This window comes from Aotus nancymaae, unplaced genomic scaffold (genome assembly GCF_030222135.1).
Source record: "Aotus nancymaae isolate 86718 unplaced genomic scaffold, 86718_ANA_hifiasm-v0.15.2.pri h1tg000099l, whole genome shotgun sequence".
In the NCBI taxonomy this organism is placed as follows: Eukaryota; Metazoa; Chordata; class Mammalia; order Primates; family Aotidae; genus Aotus; species Aotus nancymaae.
Window position 1 is genome coordinate 959,570 of NW_026988514.1, and position 17,570 is coordinate 977,139.

The window sequence follows — 17,570 nt, forward strand, 5'->3', positions numbered from 1 at the left end:
CAGAGAAGTTTCAAGGAATCGTTTCTCCTGAGTTTTAGACGAAGTTTCCTGCTGTTTAGTACGTATGCCGGCATTGGGCTGGAAATACCGGTTTTGGGATTCTGCACAGAAAGGGTTTGCAAACCGCTGAATCCACACGTGAGTTTAACTCTGTCAGTTGAAGGCACACATTGACAACCATTCAGTTAGATAGCTCCGTTTTGGTTTTAGAAGCAGATATTTCTCTGTACAGCCTATGGTCCCATTCACTCGGGAATATCCCAACGCAGCTCCTAGAAGAAACGTGTTTCTGACTCGCTGAATCTCAACATAGATTCAATTCTCTTAGGTGAACGAACGAACAGCAGAGAAGTTTCAAGGAATCGTTTCTCCTGAGTTTTAGACGAAGTTTCCTGCTGTTTAGTACGTATGCCGGCATTGGGCTGGAAATACCGGTTTTGGGATTCTGCACAGAAAGGGTTTGCAAACCGCTGAATCCACACGTGAGTTTAACTCTGTCTGTTGAATGCACACATTGACAACCATTCAGTTAGATAGCTCCGTTTTGGTTTTAGAAGCAGATATTTCTCTGTACAGCCTATGGTCCCATTCACTCGGGAATATCCCAACGCAGCTCCTAGAAGAAACGTGTTTCTGATTCGCTGAATCTCAACATAGATTCAACTCTCTTAGGTGAACGAACGCACAGCAGAGCAGTTTCAAGGAAACGTTTCTCCTGAGTTTTAGACGAAGTTTCCTGCTCTTTAGTACGTATGCCGGCATTGGACTGGAAATACCGGTTTTGGGATTCTGCACAGAAAGGGTTGGCAAACCGCTGAATCCACACGTGAGTTTAACTCTGTCAGTTGAAGGCACACATTGACAACCATTCAGTTAGATAGCTCCGTTTTGGTTTTAGAAGCAGATATTTCTCTGTACAGCCTATGGTCCCCTTCACTCGGGAATATCCCAACGCAGCTCCTAGAAGAAACGTGTTTCTGACTCGCTGAATCTCAACATAGATTCAACTCTCTTAGGTGAACGAACGCACAGCAGAGCAGTTTCAAGGAAACGTTTCTCCTGAGTTTTAGACGAAGTTTCCCGCTGTTTAGTACGTATGCCGGCATTGGGCTGGAAATACCGGTTTTGGGATTCTGCACAGAAAGGGTTTGCAAACCGCTGAATCCACACGTGAGTTTAACTCTGTCTCTTGAATGCACACATTGACAACCATTCAGTTAGATAGCTCCGTTTTGGTTTTAGAAGCAGATATTTCTCTGTACAGCCTATGGTCCCATTCACTCGGGAATATCCCAACGCAGCTCCTAGAAGAAACGTGTTTCTGACTCGCTGAATCTCAACATAGATTCAACTCTCTTAGGTGAACGAACGCACAGCAGAGCAGTTTCAAGGAAACGTTTCTCCTGAGTTTTAGACGAAGTTTCCTGCTGTTTAGTACGTATGCCGGCATTGGGCTGGAAATACCGGTTTTGGGATTCTGCACAGAAAGGGTTTGCAAACCGCTGAATCCACACGTGAGTTTAACTCTGTCTCTTGAATGCACACATTGACAACCATTCAGTTAGATAGCTCCGTTTTGGTTTTAGAAGCAGATATTTCTCTGTACAGCCTATGGTCCTATTCACTCGGGAATATCCCAACGCAGCTCCTAGAAGAAACGTGTTTCTGACTCGCTGAATCTCAACATAGATTCAACTCTCTTAGGTGAACGAACGCACAGCAGAGCAGTTTCAAGGAAACGTTTCTCCTGAGTTTTAGACGAAGTTTCCTGCTCTTTAGTACGTATACCGGCATTGGGCTGGAAATACCGGTTTTGGGATTCTGCACAGAAAGGGTTGGCAAACCGCTGAATCCACACGTGAGTTTAACTCTGTCAGTTGAATGCACACATTGACAACCATTCAGTTAGATAGCTCCGTTTTGGTTTTAGAAGCAGATATTTCTCTGTACAGCCTATGGTCCCCTTCACTCGGGAATATCCCAACGCAGCTCCTAGAAGAAACGTGTTTCTGACTCGCTGAATCTCAACATAGATTCAACTCTCTTAGTTGAACGAACGCACAGCAGAGCAGTTTCAAGGAAACGTTTCTCCTGAGTTTTAGACGAAGTTTCCTGCTGTTTAGTACGTATGCCGGCATTGGGCTGGAAATACCGGTTTTGGGATTCTGCACAGAAAGGGTTTGCAAACCGCTGAATCCACACGTGAGTTTAACTCTGTCTCTTGAATGCACACATTGACAACCATTCAGTTAGATAGCTCCGTTTTGGTTTTAGAAGCAGATATTTCTCTGTACAGCCTATGGTCCCATTCACTCGGGAATATCCCAACGCAGCTCCTAGAAGAAACGTGTTTCTGACTCGCTGAATCTCAACATAGATTCAACTCTCTTAGGTGAACGAACGCACAGCAGAGAAGTTTCAAGGAATCGTTTCTCCTGAGTTTTAGACGAAGTTTCCTGCTGTTTAGTACGTATGCCGGCATTGGGCTGGAAATACCGGTTTTGGGATTCTGCACAGAAAGGGTTTGCAAACCGCTGAATCCACACGTGAGTTTAACTCTGTCAGTTGAAGGCACACATTGACAACCATTCAGTTAGATAGCTCCGTTTTGGTTTTAGAAGCAGATATTTCTCTGTACAGCCTATGGTCCCATTCACTCGGGAATATCCCAACGCAGCTCCTAGAAGAAACGTGTTTCTGACTCGCTGAATCTCAACATAGATTCAATTCTCTTAGGTGAACGAACGAACAGCAGAGAAGTTTCAAGGAATCGTTTCTCCTGAGTTTTAGACGAAGTTTCCTGCTGTTTAGTACGTATGCCGGCATTGGGCTGGAAATACCGGTTTTGGGATTCTGCACAGAAAGGGTTTGCAAACCGCTGAATCCACACGTGAGTTTAACTCTGTCTGTTGAATGCACACATTGACAACCATTCAGTTAGATAGCTCCGTTTTGGTTTTAGAAGCAGATATTTCTCTGTACAGCCTATGGTCCCATTCACTCGGGAATATCCCAACGCAGCTCCTAGAAGAAACGTGTTTCTGATTCGCTGAATCTCAACATAGATTCAACTCTCTTAGGTGAACGAACGCACAGCAGAGCAGTTTCAAGGAAACGTTTCTCCTGAGTTTTAGACGAAGTTTCCTGCTCTTTAGTACGTATGCCGGCATTGGACTGGAAATACCGGTTTTGGGATTCTGCACAGAAAGGGTTGGCAAACCGCTGAATCCACACGTGAGTTTAACTCTGTCAGTTGAAGGCACACATTGACAACCATTCAGTTAGATAGCTCCGTTTTGGTTTTAGAAGCAGATATTTCTCTGTACAGCCTATGGTCCCCTTCACTCGGGAATATCCCAACGCAGCTCCTAGAAGAAACGTGTTTCTGACTCGCTGAATCTCAACATAGATTCAACTCTCTTAGGTGAACGAACGCACAGCAGAGCAGTTTCAAGGAAACGTTTCTCCTGAGTTTTAGACGAAGTTTCCTGCTGTTTAGTACGTATGCCGGCATTGGGCTGGAAATACCGGTTTTGGGATTCTGCACAGAAAGGGTTTGCAAACCGCTGAATCCACACGTGAGTTTAACTCTGTCTCTTGAATGCACACATTGACAACCATTCAGTTAGATAGCTCCGTTTTGGTTTTAGAAGCAGATATTTCTCTGTACAGCCTATGGTCCCATTCACTCGGGAATATCCCAACGCAGCTCCTAGAAGAAACGTGTTTCTGACTCGCTGAATCTCAACATAGATTCAACTCTCTTAGGTGAACGAACGCACAGCAGAGCAGTTTCAAGGAAACGTTTCTCCTGAGTTTTAGACGAAGTTTCCTGCTGTTTAGTACGTATGCCGGCATTGGGCTGGAAATACCGGTTTTGGGATTCTGCACAGAAAGGGTTTGCAAACCGCTGAATCCACACGTGAGTTTAACTCTGTCTGTTGAATGCACACATTGACAACCATTCAGTTAGATAGCTCCGTTTTGGTTTTAGAAGCAGATATTTCTCTGTACAGCCTATGGTCCTATTCACTCGGGAATATCCCAACGCAGCTCCTAGAAGAAACGTGTTTCTGACTCGCTGAATCTCAACATAGATTCAACTCTCTTAGGTGAACGAACGCACAGCAGAGCAGTTTCAAGGAAACGTTTCTCCTGAGTTTTAGACGAAGTTTCCTGCTCTTTAGTACGTATACCGGCATTGGGCTGGAAATACCGGTTTTGGGATTCTGCACAGAAAGGGTTTGCAAGCCGCTGAATCCACACGTGAGTTTAACTCTGTCAGTTGAATGCACACATTGACAACCATTCAGTTAGATAGCTCCATTTTGTATTTAGAAGCAGATATTTCTCTGTACAGCCTATGGTCCCATTCACTCGGGAATATCCCAACGCAGCTCCTAGAAGAAACGTGTTTCTGACTCGCTGAATCTCAACATAGATTCAACTCTCTTAGGTGAACGAACGCACAGCAGAGCAGTTTCAAGGAAACGTTTCTCCTGAGTTTTAGACGAAGTTTCCTGCTCTTTAGTACGTATGCCGGCATTGGGCTGGAAATACCGGTTTTGGGATTCTGCACAGAAAGGGTTTGCAAGCCGCTGAATCCACACCTGAGTTTAACTCTGTCAGTTGAAGGCACACATTGACAACCATTCAGTTAGATAGCTCCGTTTTGGTTTTAGAAGCAGATATTTCTCTGTACAGCCTATGGTCCCATTCACTCGGGAATATCCCAACACAGCTCCTAGAAGAAACGTGTTTCTGACTCGCTGAATCTCAACATAGATTCAATTCTCTTAGGTGAACGAACGCACAGCAGAGCAGTTTCAAGGAATCGTTTCTCCTGAGTTTTAGACGAAGTTTCCTGCTGTTTAGTACGTATGCCGGCATTGGGCTGGAAATACCGGTTTTGGGATTCTGCACAGAAAGGGTTTGCAAACCGCTGAATCCACACGTGAGTTTAACTCTGTCTGTTGAATGCACACATTGACAACCATTCAGTTAGATTGCTCCGTTTTGGTTTTAGAAGCAGATATTTCTCTGTACAGCCTATGGTCCCATTCACTCGGGAATATCCCAACGCAGCTCCTAGAAGAAACGTGTTTCTGACTCGCTGAATCTCAACATAGATTCAACTCTCTTAGGTGAACGAACGCACAGCAGAGCAGTTTCAAGGAAACGTTTCTCCTGAGTTTTAGACGAAGTTTCCTGCTCTTTAGTACGTATGCCGGCATTGGACTGGAAATACCGGTTTTGGGATTCTGCACAGAAAGGGTTGGCAAACCGCTGAATCCACACGTGAGTTTAACTCTGTCAGTTGAATGCACACATTGACAACCATTCAGTTAGATAGCTCCGTTTTGGTTTTAGAAGCAGATATTTCTCTGTACAGCCTATGGTCCCCTTCACTCGGGAATATCCCAACGCAGCTCCTAGAAGAAACGTGTTTCTGACTCGCTGAATCTCAACATAGATTCAACTCTCTTAGTTGAACGAACGCACAGCAGAGCAGTTTCAAGGAAACGTTTCTCCTGAGTTTTAGACGAAGTTTCCTGCTGTTTAGTACGTATGCCGGCATTGGGCTGGAAATACCGGTTTTGGGATTCTGCACAGAAAGGGTTTGCAAACCGCTGAATCCACACGTGAGTTTAACTCTGTCTCTTGAATGCACACATTGACAACCATTCAGTTAGATAGCTCCGTTTTGGTTTTAGAAGCAGATATTTCTCTGTACAGCCTATGGTCCCATTCACTCGGGAATATCCCAACGCAGCTCCTAGAAGAAACGTGTTTCTGACTCGCTGAATCTCAACATAGATTCAACTCTCTTAGGTGAACGAACGCACAGCAGAGAAGTTTCAAGGAATCGTTTCTCCTGAGTTTTAGACGAAGTTTCCTGCTGTTTAGTACGTATGCCGGCATTGGGCTGGAAATACCGGTTTTGGGATTCTGCACAGAAAGGGTTTGCAAACCGCTGAATCCACACGTGAGTTTAACTCTGTCAGTTGAAGGCACACATTGACAACCATTCAGTTAGATAGCTCCGTTTTGGTTTTAGAAGCAGATATTTCTCTGTACAGCCTATGGTCCCATTCACTCGGGAATATCCCAACGCAGCTCCTAGAAGAAACGTGTTTCTGACTCGCTGAATCTCAACATAGATTCAATTCTCTTGGGTGAACGAACGAACAGCAGAGAAGTTTCAAGGAATCGTTTCTCCTGAGTTTTAGACGAAGTTTCCTGCTGTTTAGTACGTATGCCGGCAATGGGCTGGAAATACCGGTTTTGGGATTCTGCACAGAAAGGGTTTGCAAACCGCTGAATCCACACGTGAGTTTAACTCTGTCTGTTGAATGCACACATTGACAACCATTCAGTTAGATAGCTCCGTTTTGGTTTTAGAAGCAGATATTTCTCTGTACAGCCTATGGTCCCATTCACTCGGGAATATCCCAACGCAGCTCCTAGAAGAAACGTGTTTCTGACTCGCTGAATCTCAACATAGATTCAACTCTCTTAGGTGAACAAACGCACAGCAGAGCAGTTTCAAGGAAACGTTTCTCCTGAGTTTTAGACGAAGTTTCCTGCTCTTTAGTACGTATGCCGGCATTGGACTGGAAATACCGGTTTTGGGATTCTACACAGAAAGGGTTGGCAAACCGCTGAATCCACACGTGAGTTTAATTCTGTCAGTTGAAGGCACACATTGACAACCATTCAGTTAGATAGCTCCGTTTTGGTTTTAGAAGCAGATATTTCTCTGTACAGCCTATGGTCCCCTTCACTCGGGAATATCCCAACGCAGCTCCTAGAAGAAACGTGTTTCTGACTCGCTGAATCTCAACATAGATTCAACTCTCTTAGGTGAACGAACGCACAGCAGAGCAGTTTCAAGGAAACGTTTCTCCTGAGTTTTAGACGAAGTTTCCTGCTGTTTAGTACGTATGCCGGCATTGGGCTGGAAATACCGGTTTTGGGATTCTGCACAGAAAGGGTTTGCAAACCGCTGAATCCACACGTGAGTTTAACTCTGTCTCTTGAATGCACACATTGACAACCATTCAGTTAGATAGCTCCGTTTTGGTTTTAGAAGCAGATATTTCTCTGTACAGCCTATGGTCCCATTCACTCGGGAATATCCCAACGCAGCTCCTAGAAGAAACGTGTTTCTGACTCGCTGAATCTCAACATAGATTCAACTCTCTTAGGTGAACGAACGCACAGCAGAGCAGTTTCAAGGAAACGTTTCTCCTGAGTTTTAGACGAAGTTTCCTGCTGTTTAGTACGTATGCCGGCATTGGGCTGGAAATACCGGTTTTGGGATTCTGCACAGAAAGGGTTTGCAAACCGCTGAATCCACACGTGAGTTTAACTCTGTCTGTTGAATGCACACATTGACAACCATTCAGTTAGATAGCTCCGTTTTGGTTTTAGAAGCAGATATTTCTCTGTACAGCCTATGGTCCCATTCACTCGGGAATATCCCAACGCAGCTCCTAGAAGAAACGTGTTTCTGACTCGCTGAATCTCAACATAGATTCAACTCTCTTAGGTGAACGAACGCACAGCAGAGCAGTTTCAAGGAAACGTTTCTCCTGAGTTTTAGACGAAGTTTCCTGCTCTTTAGTACGTATGCCGGCATTGGACTGGAAATACCGGTTTTGGGATTCTGCACAGAAAGGGTTGGCAAACCGCTGAATCCACACGTGAGTTTAACTCTGTCAGTTGAAGGCACACATTGACAACCATTCAGTTAGATAGCTCCGTTTTGGTTTTAGAAGCAGATATTTCTCTGTACAGCCTATGGTCCCCTTCACTCGGGAATATCCCAACGCAGCTCCTAGAAGAAACGTGTTTCTGACTCGCTGAATCTCAACATAGATTCAACTCTCTTAGTTGAACGAACGCACAGCAGAGCAGTTTCAAGGAAACGTTTCTCCTGAGTTTTAGACGAAGTTTCCTGCTGTTTAGTACGTATGCCGGCATTGGGCTGGAAATACCGGTTTTGGGATTCTGCACAGAAAGGGTTTGCAAACCGCTGAATCCACACGTGAGTTTAACTCTGTCTCTTGAATGCACACATTGACAACCATTCAGTTAGATAGCTCCGTTTTGGTTTTAGAAGCAGATATTTCTCTGTACAGCCTATGGTCCCATTCACTCAGGAATATCCCAACGCAGCTCCTAGAAGAAACGTGTTTCTGACTCGCTGAATCTCAACATAGATTCAACTCTCTTAGGTGAACGAACGCACAGCAGAGAAGTTTCAAGGAATCGTTTCTCCTGAGTTTTAGACGAAGTTTCCTGCTGTTTAGTACGTATGCCGGCATTGGGCTGGAAATACCGGTTTTGGGATTCTGCACAGAAAGGGTTTGCAAACCGCTGAATCCACACGTGAGTTTAACTCTGTCAGTTGAAGGCACACATTGACAACCATTCAGTTAGATAGCTCCGTTTTGGTTTTAGAAGCAGATATTTCTCTGTACAGCCTATGGTCCCATTCACTCGGGAATATCCCAACGCAGCTCCTAGAAGAAACGTGTTTCTGACTCGCTGAATCTCAACATAGATTCAATTCTCTTAGGTGAACGAACGAACAGCAGAGAAGTTTCAAGGAATCGTTTCTCCTGAGTTTTAGACGAAGTTTCCTGCTGTTTAGTACGTATGCCGGCATTGGGCTGGAAATACCGGTTTTGGGATTCTGCACAGAAAGGGTTTGCAAACCGCTGAATCCACACGTGAGTTTAACTCTGTCTGTTGAATGCACACATTGACAACCATTCAGTTAGATAGCTCCGTTTTGGTTTTAGAAGCAGATATTTCTCTGTACAGCCTATGGTCCCCTTCACTCGGGAATATCCCAACGCAGCTCCTAGAAGAAACGTGTTTCTGACTCGCTGAATCTCAACATAGATTCAACTCTCTTAGGTGAACGAACGCACAGCAGAGCAGTTTCAAGGAAACGTTTCTCCTGAGTTTTAGACGAAGTTTCCTGCTGTTTAGTACGTATGCCGGCATTGGGCTGGAAATACCGGTTTTGGGATTCTGCACAGAAAGGGTTTGCAAACCGCTGAATCCACACGTGAGTTTAACTCTGTCTCTTGAATGCACACATTGACAACCATTCAGTTAGATAGCTCCGTTTTGGTTTTAGAAGCAGATATTTCTCTGTACAGCCTATGGTCCCATTCACTCGGGAATATCCCAACGCAGCTCCTAGAAGAAACGTGTTTCTGACTCGCTGAATCTCAACATAGATTCAACTCTCTTAGGTGAACGAACGCACAGCAGAGCAGTTTCAAGGAAACGTTTCTCCTGAGTTTTAGACGAAGTTTCCTGCTGTTTAGTACGTATGCCGGCATTGGGCTGGAAATACCGGTTTTGGGATTCTGCACAGAAAGGGTTTGCAAACCGCTGAATCCACACGTGAGTTTAACTCTGTCTGTTGAATGCACACATTGACAACCATTCAGTTAGATAGCTCCGTTTTGGTTTTAGAAGCAGATATTTCTCTGTACAGCCTATGGTCCCATTCACTCGGGAATATCCCAACGCAGCTCCTAGAAGAAACGTGTTTCTGACTCGCTGAATCTCAACATAGATTCAACTCTCTTAGGTGAACGAACGCACAGCAGAGCAGTTTCAAGGAAACGTTTCTCCTGAGTTTTAGACGAAGTTTCCTGCTCTTTAGTACGTATACCGGCATTGGGCTGGAAATACCGGTTTTGGGATTCTGCACAGAAAGGGTTTGCAAGCCGCTGAATCCACACGTGAGTTTAACTCTGTCAGTTGAATGCACACATTGACAACCATTCAGTTAGATAGCTCCATTTTGTATTTAGAAGCAGATATTTCTCTGTACAGCCTATGGTCCCATTCACTCGGGAATATCCCAACGCAGCTCCTAGAAGAAACGTGTTTCTGACTCGCTGAATCTCAACATAGATTCAACTCTCTTAGGTGAACGAACGCACAGCAGAGCAGTTTCAAGGAAACGTTTCTCCTGAGTTTTAGACGAAGTTTCCTGCTCTTTAGTACGTATGCCGGCATTGGGCTGGAAATACCGGTTTTGGGATTCTGCACAGAAAGGGTTTGCAAGCCGCTGAATCCACACCTGAGTTTAACTCTGTCAGTTGAATGCCCACATTGACAACCATTCAGTTTGATAGCTCCATTTTGTATTTAGAAGCAGATATTTCTCTGTACAGCCTATGGTCCCATTCACTCGGGAATATCCCAACGCAGCTCCTAGAAGAAACGTGTTTCTGACTCGCTGAATCTCAACATAGATTCAACTCTCTTAGGTGAACGAACGCACAGCAGAGAAGTTTCAAGGAAACGTTTCTCCTGAGTTTTAGACGAAGTTTCCTGCTCTTTAGTACGTATGCCGGCATTGGGCTGGAAATACCGGTTTTGGGATTCTGCACAGAAAGGGTTTGCAAACCGCTGAATCCACACGTGAGTTTAACTCTGTCTCTTGAATGCACACATTGACAACCATTCAGTTAGATAGCTCCGTTTTGGTTTTAGAAGCAGATATTTCTCTGTACAGCCTATGGTCCCATTCACTCGGGAATATCCCAACGCAGCTCCTAGAAGAAACGTGTTTCTGACTCGCTGAATCTCAACATAGATTCAACTCTCTTAGGTGAACGAACGCACAGCAGAGCAGTTTCAAGGAATCGTTTCTCCTTAGTTTTAGACGAAGTTTCCTGCTGTTTAGTACGTATGCCGGCATTGGGCTGGAAATACCGGTTTTGGGATTCTGCACAGAAAGGGTTTGCAAACCGCTGAATCCACACGTGAGTTTAACTCTGTCTGTTGAATGCACACATTGACAACCATTCAGTTAGATAGCTCCGTTTTGGTTTTAGAAGCAGATATTTCTCTGTACAGCCTATGGTCCCATTCACTCGGGAATATCCCAACGCAGCTCCTAGAAGAAACGTGTTTCTGACTCGCTGAATCTCAACCTAGATTCAACTCTCTTAGGTGAACGAACGCACAACAGAGCAGTTTCAAGGAAACGTTTCTCCTGAGTTTTAGACGAAGTTTCCTGCTCTTTAGTACGTATGCCGGCATTGGACTGGAAATACCGGTTTTGGGATTCTGCACAGAAAGGGTTGGGAAACCGCTGAATCCACACGTGAGTTTAACTCTGTCAGTTGAAGGCACACATTGACAACCATTCAGTTAGATAGCTCCGTTTTGGTTTTAGAAGCAGATATTTCTCTGTACAGCCTATGGTCCCCTTCACTCGGGAATATCCCAACGCAGCTCCTAGAAGAAACGTGTTTCTGACTCGCTGAATCTCAACATAGATTCAACTCTCTTAGGTGAACGAACGCACAGCAGAGCAGTTTCAAGGAAACGTTTCTCCTGAGTTTTAGACGAAGTTTCCTGCTGTTTAGTACGTATGCCGGCATTGGACTGGAAATACCGGTTTTGGGATTCTGCACAGAAAGGGTTTGCAAGCCGCTGAATCCACACGTGAGTTTAACTCTGTCAGTTGAAGGCACACATTGACAACCATTCAGTTAGATAGCTCCGTTTTGGTTTTAGAAGCAGATATTTCTCTGTACAGCCTATGGTCCCCTTCACTCGGGAATATCCCAACGCAGCTCCTAGAAGAAACGTGTTTCTGACTCGCTGAATCTCAACATAGATTCAACTCTCTTAGGTGAACGAACGCACAGCAGAGCAGTTTCAAGGAAACGTTTCTCCTGAGTTTTAGACGAAGTTTCCTGCTGTTTAGTACGTATGCCGGCATTGGGCTGGAAATACCGGTTTTGGGATTCTGCACAGAAAGGGTTTGCAAACCGCTGAATCCACACGTGAGTTTAACTCTGTCTCTTGAATGCACACATTGACAACCATTCAGTTAGATAGCTCCGTTTTGGTTTTAGAAGCAGATATTTCTCTGTACAGCCTATGGTCCCATTCACTCGGGAATATCCCAACGCAGCTCCTAGAAGAAACGTGTTTCTGACTCGCTGAATCTCAACATAGATTCAACTCTCTTAGGTGAACGAACGCACAGCAGAGAAGTTTCAAGGAATCGTTTCTCCTGAGTTTTAGACGAAGTTTCCTGCTGTTTAGTACGTATGCCGGCATTGGGCTGGAAATACCGGTTTTGGGATTCTGCACAGAAAGGGTTTGCAAACCGCTGAATCCACACGTGAGTTTAACTCTGTCAGTTGAAGGCACACATTGACAACCATTCAGTTAGATAGCTCCGTTTTGGTTTTAGAAGCAGATATTTCTCTGTACAGCCTATGGTCCCATTCACTCGGGAATATCCCAACGCAGCTCCTAGAAGAAACGTGTTTCTGACTCGCTGAATCTCAACATAGATTCAATTCTCTTAGGTGAACGAACGAACAGCAGAGAAGTTTCAAGGAATCGTTTCTCCTGAGTTTTAGACGAAGTTTCCTGCTGTTTAGTACGTATGCCGGCATTGGGCTGGAAATACCGGTTTTGGGATTCTGCACAGAAAGGGTTTGCAAACCGCTGAATCCACACGTGAGTTTAACTCTGTCTGTTGAATGCACACATTGACAACCATTCAGTTAGATAGCTCCGTTTTGGTTTTAGAAGCAGATATTTCTCTGTACAGCCTATGGTCCCATTCACTCGGGAATATCCCAACGCAGCTCCTAGAAGAAACGTGTTTCTGATTCGCTGAATCTCAACATAGATTCAACTCTCTTAGGTGAACGAACGCACAGCAGAGCAGTTTCAAGGAAACGTTTCTCCTGAGTTTTAGACGAAGTTTCCTGCTCTTTAGTACGTATGCCGGCATTGGACTGGAAATACCGGTTTTGGGATTCTGCACAGAAAGGGTTGGCAAACCGCTGAATCCACACGTGAGTTTAACTCTGTCAGTTGAAGGCACACATTGACAACCATTCAGTTAGATAGCTCCGTTTTGGTTTTAGAAGCAGATATTTCTCTGTACAGCCTATGGTCCCCTTCACTCGGGAATATCCCAACGCAGCTCCTAGAAGAAACGTGTTTCTGACTCGCTGAATCTCAACATAGATTCAACTCTCTTAGGTGAACGAACGCACAGCAGAGCAGTTTCAAGGAAACGTTTCTCCTGAGTTTTAGACGAAGTTTCCTGCTGTTTAGTACGTATGCCGGCATTGGGCTGGAAATACCGGTTTTGGGATTCTGCACAGAAAGGGTTTGCAAACCGCTGAATCCACACGTGAGTTTAACTCTGTCTCTTGAATGCACACATTGACAACCATTCAGTTAGATAGCTCCGTTTTGGTTTTAGAAGCAGATATTTCTCTGTACAGCCTATGGTCCCATTCACTCGGGAATATCCCAACGCAGCTCCTAGAAGAAACGTGTTTCTGACTCGCTGAATCTCAACATAGATTCAACTCTCTTAGGTGAACGAACGCACAGCAGAGCAGTTTCAAGGAAACGTTTCTCCTGAGTTTTAGACGAAGTTTCCTGCTGTTTAGTACGTATGCCGGCATTGGGCTGGAAATACCGGTTTTGGGATTCTGCACAGAAAGGGTTTGCAAACCGCTGAATCCACACGTGAGTTTAACTCTGTCTGTTGAATGCACACATTGACAACCATTCAGTTAGATAGCTCCGTTTTGGTTTTAGAAGCAGATATTTCTCTGTACAGCCTATGGTCCTATTCACTCGGGAATATCCCAACGCAGCTCCTAGAAGAAACGTGTTTCTGACTCGCTGAATCTCAACATAGATTCAACTCTCTTAGGTGAACGAACGCACAGCAGAGCAGTTTCAAGGAAACGTTTCTCCTGAGTTTTAGACGAAGTTTCCTGCTCTTTAGTACGTATACCGGCATTGGGCTGGAAATACCGGTTTTGGGATTCTGCACAGAAAGGGTTTGCAAGCCGCTGAATCCACACGTGAGTTTAACTCTGTCAGTTGAATGCACACATTGACAACCATTCAGTTAGATAGCTCCATTTTGTATTTAGAAGCAGATATTTCTCTGTACAGCCTATGGTCCCATTCACTCGGGAATATCCCAACGCAGCTCCTAGAAGAAACGTGTTTCTGACTCGCTGAATCTCAACATAGATTCAACTCTCTTAGGTGAACGAACGCACAGCAGAGCAGTTTCAAGGAAACGTTTCTCCTGAGTTTTAGACGAAGTTTCCTGCTCTTTAGTACGTATGCCGGCATTGGGCTGGAAATACCGGTTTTGGGATTCTGCACAGAAAGGGTTTGCAAGCCGCTGAATCCACACCTGAGTTTAACTCTGTCAGTTGAAGGCACACATTGACAACCATTCAGTTAGATAGCTCCGTTTTGGTTTTAGAAGCAGATATTTCTCTGTACAGCCTATGGTCCCATTCACTCGGGAATATCCCAACACAGCTCCTAGAAGAAACGTGTTTCTGACTCGCTGAATCTCAACATAGATTCAATTCTCTTAGGTGAACGAACGCACAGCAGAGCAGTTTCAAGGAATCGTTTCTCCTGAGTTTTAGACGAAGTTTCCTGCTGTTTAGTACGTATGCCGGCATTGGGCTGGAAATACCGGTTTTGGGATTCTGCACAGAAAGGGTTTGCAAACCGCTGAATCCACACGTGAGTTTAACTCTGTCTGTTGAATGCACACATTGACAACCATTCAGTTAGATTGCTCCGTTTTGGTTTTAGAAGCAGATATTTCTCTGTACAGCCTATGGTCCCATTCACTCGGGAATATCCCAACGCAGCTCCTAGAAGAAACGTGTTTCTGACTCGCTGAATCTCAACATAGATTCAACTCTCTTAGGTGAACGAACGCACAGCAGAGCAGTTTCAAGGAAACGTTTCTCCTGAGTTTTAGACGAAGTTTCCTGCTCTTTAGTACGTATGCCGGCATTGGACTGGAAATACCGGTTTTGGGATTCTGCACAGAAAGGGTTGGCAAACCGCTGAATCCACACGTGAGTTTAACTCTGTCAGTTGAATGCACACATTGACAACCATTCAGTTAGATAGCTCCGTTTTGGTTTTAGAAGCAGATATTTCTCTGTACAGCCTATGGTCCCCTTCACTCGGGAATATCCCAACGCAGCTCCTAGAAGAAACGTGTTTCTGACTCGCTGAATCTCAACATAGATTCAACTCTCTTAGTTGAACGAACGCACAGCAGAGCAGTTTCAAGGAAACGTTTCTCCTGAGTTTTAGACGAAGTTTCCTGCTGTTTAGTACGTATGCCGGCATTGGGCTGGAAATACCGGTTTTGGGATTCTGCACAGAAAGGGTTTGCAAACCGCTGAATCCACACGTGAGTTTAACTCTGTCTCTTGAATGCACACATTGACAACCATTCAGTTAGATAGCTCCGTTTTGGTTTTAGAAGCAGATATTTCTCTGTACAGCCTATGGTCCCATTCACTCGGGAATATCCCAACGCAGCTCCTAGAAGAAACGTGTTTCTGACTCGCTGAATCTCAACATAGATTCAACTCTCTTAGGTGAACGAACGCACAGCAGAGAAGTTTCAAGGAATCGTTTCTCCTGAGTTTTAGACGAAGTTTCCTGCTGTTTAGTACGTATGCCGGCATTGGGCTGGAAATACCGGTTTTGGGATTCTGCACAGAAAGGGTTTGCAAACCGCTGAATCCACACGTGAGTTTAACTCTGTCAGTTGAAGGCACACATTGACAACCATTCAGTTAGATAGCTCCGTTTTGGTTTTAGAAGCAGATATTTCTCTGTACAGCCTATGGTCCCATTCACTCGGGAATATCCCAACGCAGCTCCTAGAAGAAACGTGTTTCTGACTCGCTGAATCTCAACATAGATTCAATTCTCTTGGGTGAACGAACGAACAGCAGAGAAGTTTCAAGGAATCGTTTCTCCTGAGTTTTAGACGAAGTTTCCTGCTGTTTAGTACGTATGCCGGCATTGGGCTGGAAATACCGGTTTTGGGATTCTGCACAGAAAGGGTTTGCAAACCGCTGAATCCACACGTGAGTTTAACTCTGTCTGTTGAATGCACACATTGACAACCATTCAGTTAGATAGCTCCGTTTTGGTTTTAGAAGCAGATATTTCTCTGTACAGCCTATGGTCCCATTCACTCGGGAATATCCCAACGCAGCTCCTAGAAGAAACGTGTTTCTGACTCGCTGAATCTCAACATAGATTCAACTCTCTTAGGTGAACAAACGCACAGCAGAGCAGTTTCAAGGAAACGTTTCTCCTGAGTTTTAGACGAAGTTTCCTGCTCTTTAGTACGTATGCCGGCATTGGACTGGAAATACCGGTTTTGGGATTCTACACAGAAAGGGTTGGCAAACCGCTGAATCCACACGTGAGTTTAATTCTGTCAGTTGAAGGCACACATTGACAACCATTCAGTTAGATAGCTCCGTTTTGGTTTTAGAAGCAGATATTTCTCTGTACAGCCTATGGTCCCCTTCACTCGGGAATATCCCAACGCAGCTCCTAGAAGAAACGTGTTTCTGACTCGCTGAATCTCAACATAGATTCAACTCTCTTAGGTGAACGAACGCACAGCAGAGCAGTTTCAAGGAAACGTTTCTCCTGAGTTTTAGACGAAGTTTCCTGCTGTTTAGTACGTATGCCGGCATTGGGCTGGAAATACCGGTTTTGGGATTCTGCACAGAAAGGGTTTGCAAACCGCTGAATCCACACGTGAGTTTAACTCTGTCTCTTGAATGCACACATTGACAACCATTCAGTTAGATAGCTCCGTTTTGGTTTTAGAAGCAGATATTTCTCTGTACAGCCTATGGTCCCATTCACTCGGGAATATCCCAACGCAGCTCCTAGAAGAAACGTGTTTCTGACTCGCTGAATCTCAACATAGATTCAACTCTCTTAGGTGAACGAACGCACAGCAGAGCAGTTTCAAGGAAACGTTTCTCCTGAGTTTTAGACGAAGTTTCCTGCTGTTTAGTACGTATGCCGGCATTGGGCTGGAAATACCGGTTTTGGGATTCTGCACAGAAAGGGTTTGTAAACCGCTGAATTCACACGTGAGTTTAACTCTGTCTGTTGAATGCACACATTGACAACCATTCAGTTAGATAGCTCCGTTTTGGTTTTAGAAGCAGATATTTCTCTGTACAGCCTATGGTCCCATTCACTCGGGAATATCCCAACGCAGCTCCTAGAAGAAACGTGTTTCTGACTCGCTGAATCTCAACATAGATTCAACTCTCTTAGGTGAACGAACGCACAGCAGAGCAGTTTCAAGGAAACGTTTCTCCTGAGTTTTAGACGAAGTTTCCTGCTCTTTAGTACGTATGCCGGCATTGGGCTGGAAATACCGGTTTTGGGATTCTGCACAGAAAGGGTTTGCAAGCCGCTGAATCCACACGTGAGTTTAACTCTGTCAGTTGAATGCACACATTGACAACCATTCAGTTAGATAGCTCCATTTTGTATTTAGAAGCAGATATTTCTCTGTACAGCCTATGGTCCCATTCACTCGGGAATATCCCAACGCAGCTCCTAGAAGAAACGTGTTTCTGACTCGCTGAATCTCAACATAGATTCAACTCTCTTAGGTGAACGAACGCACAGCAGAGCAGTTTCAAGGAAACGTTTCT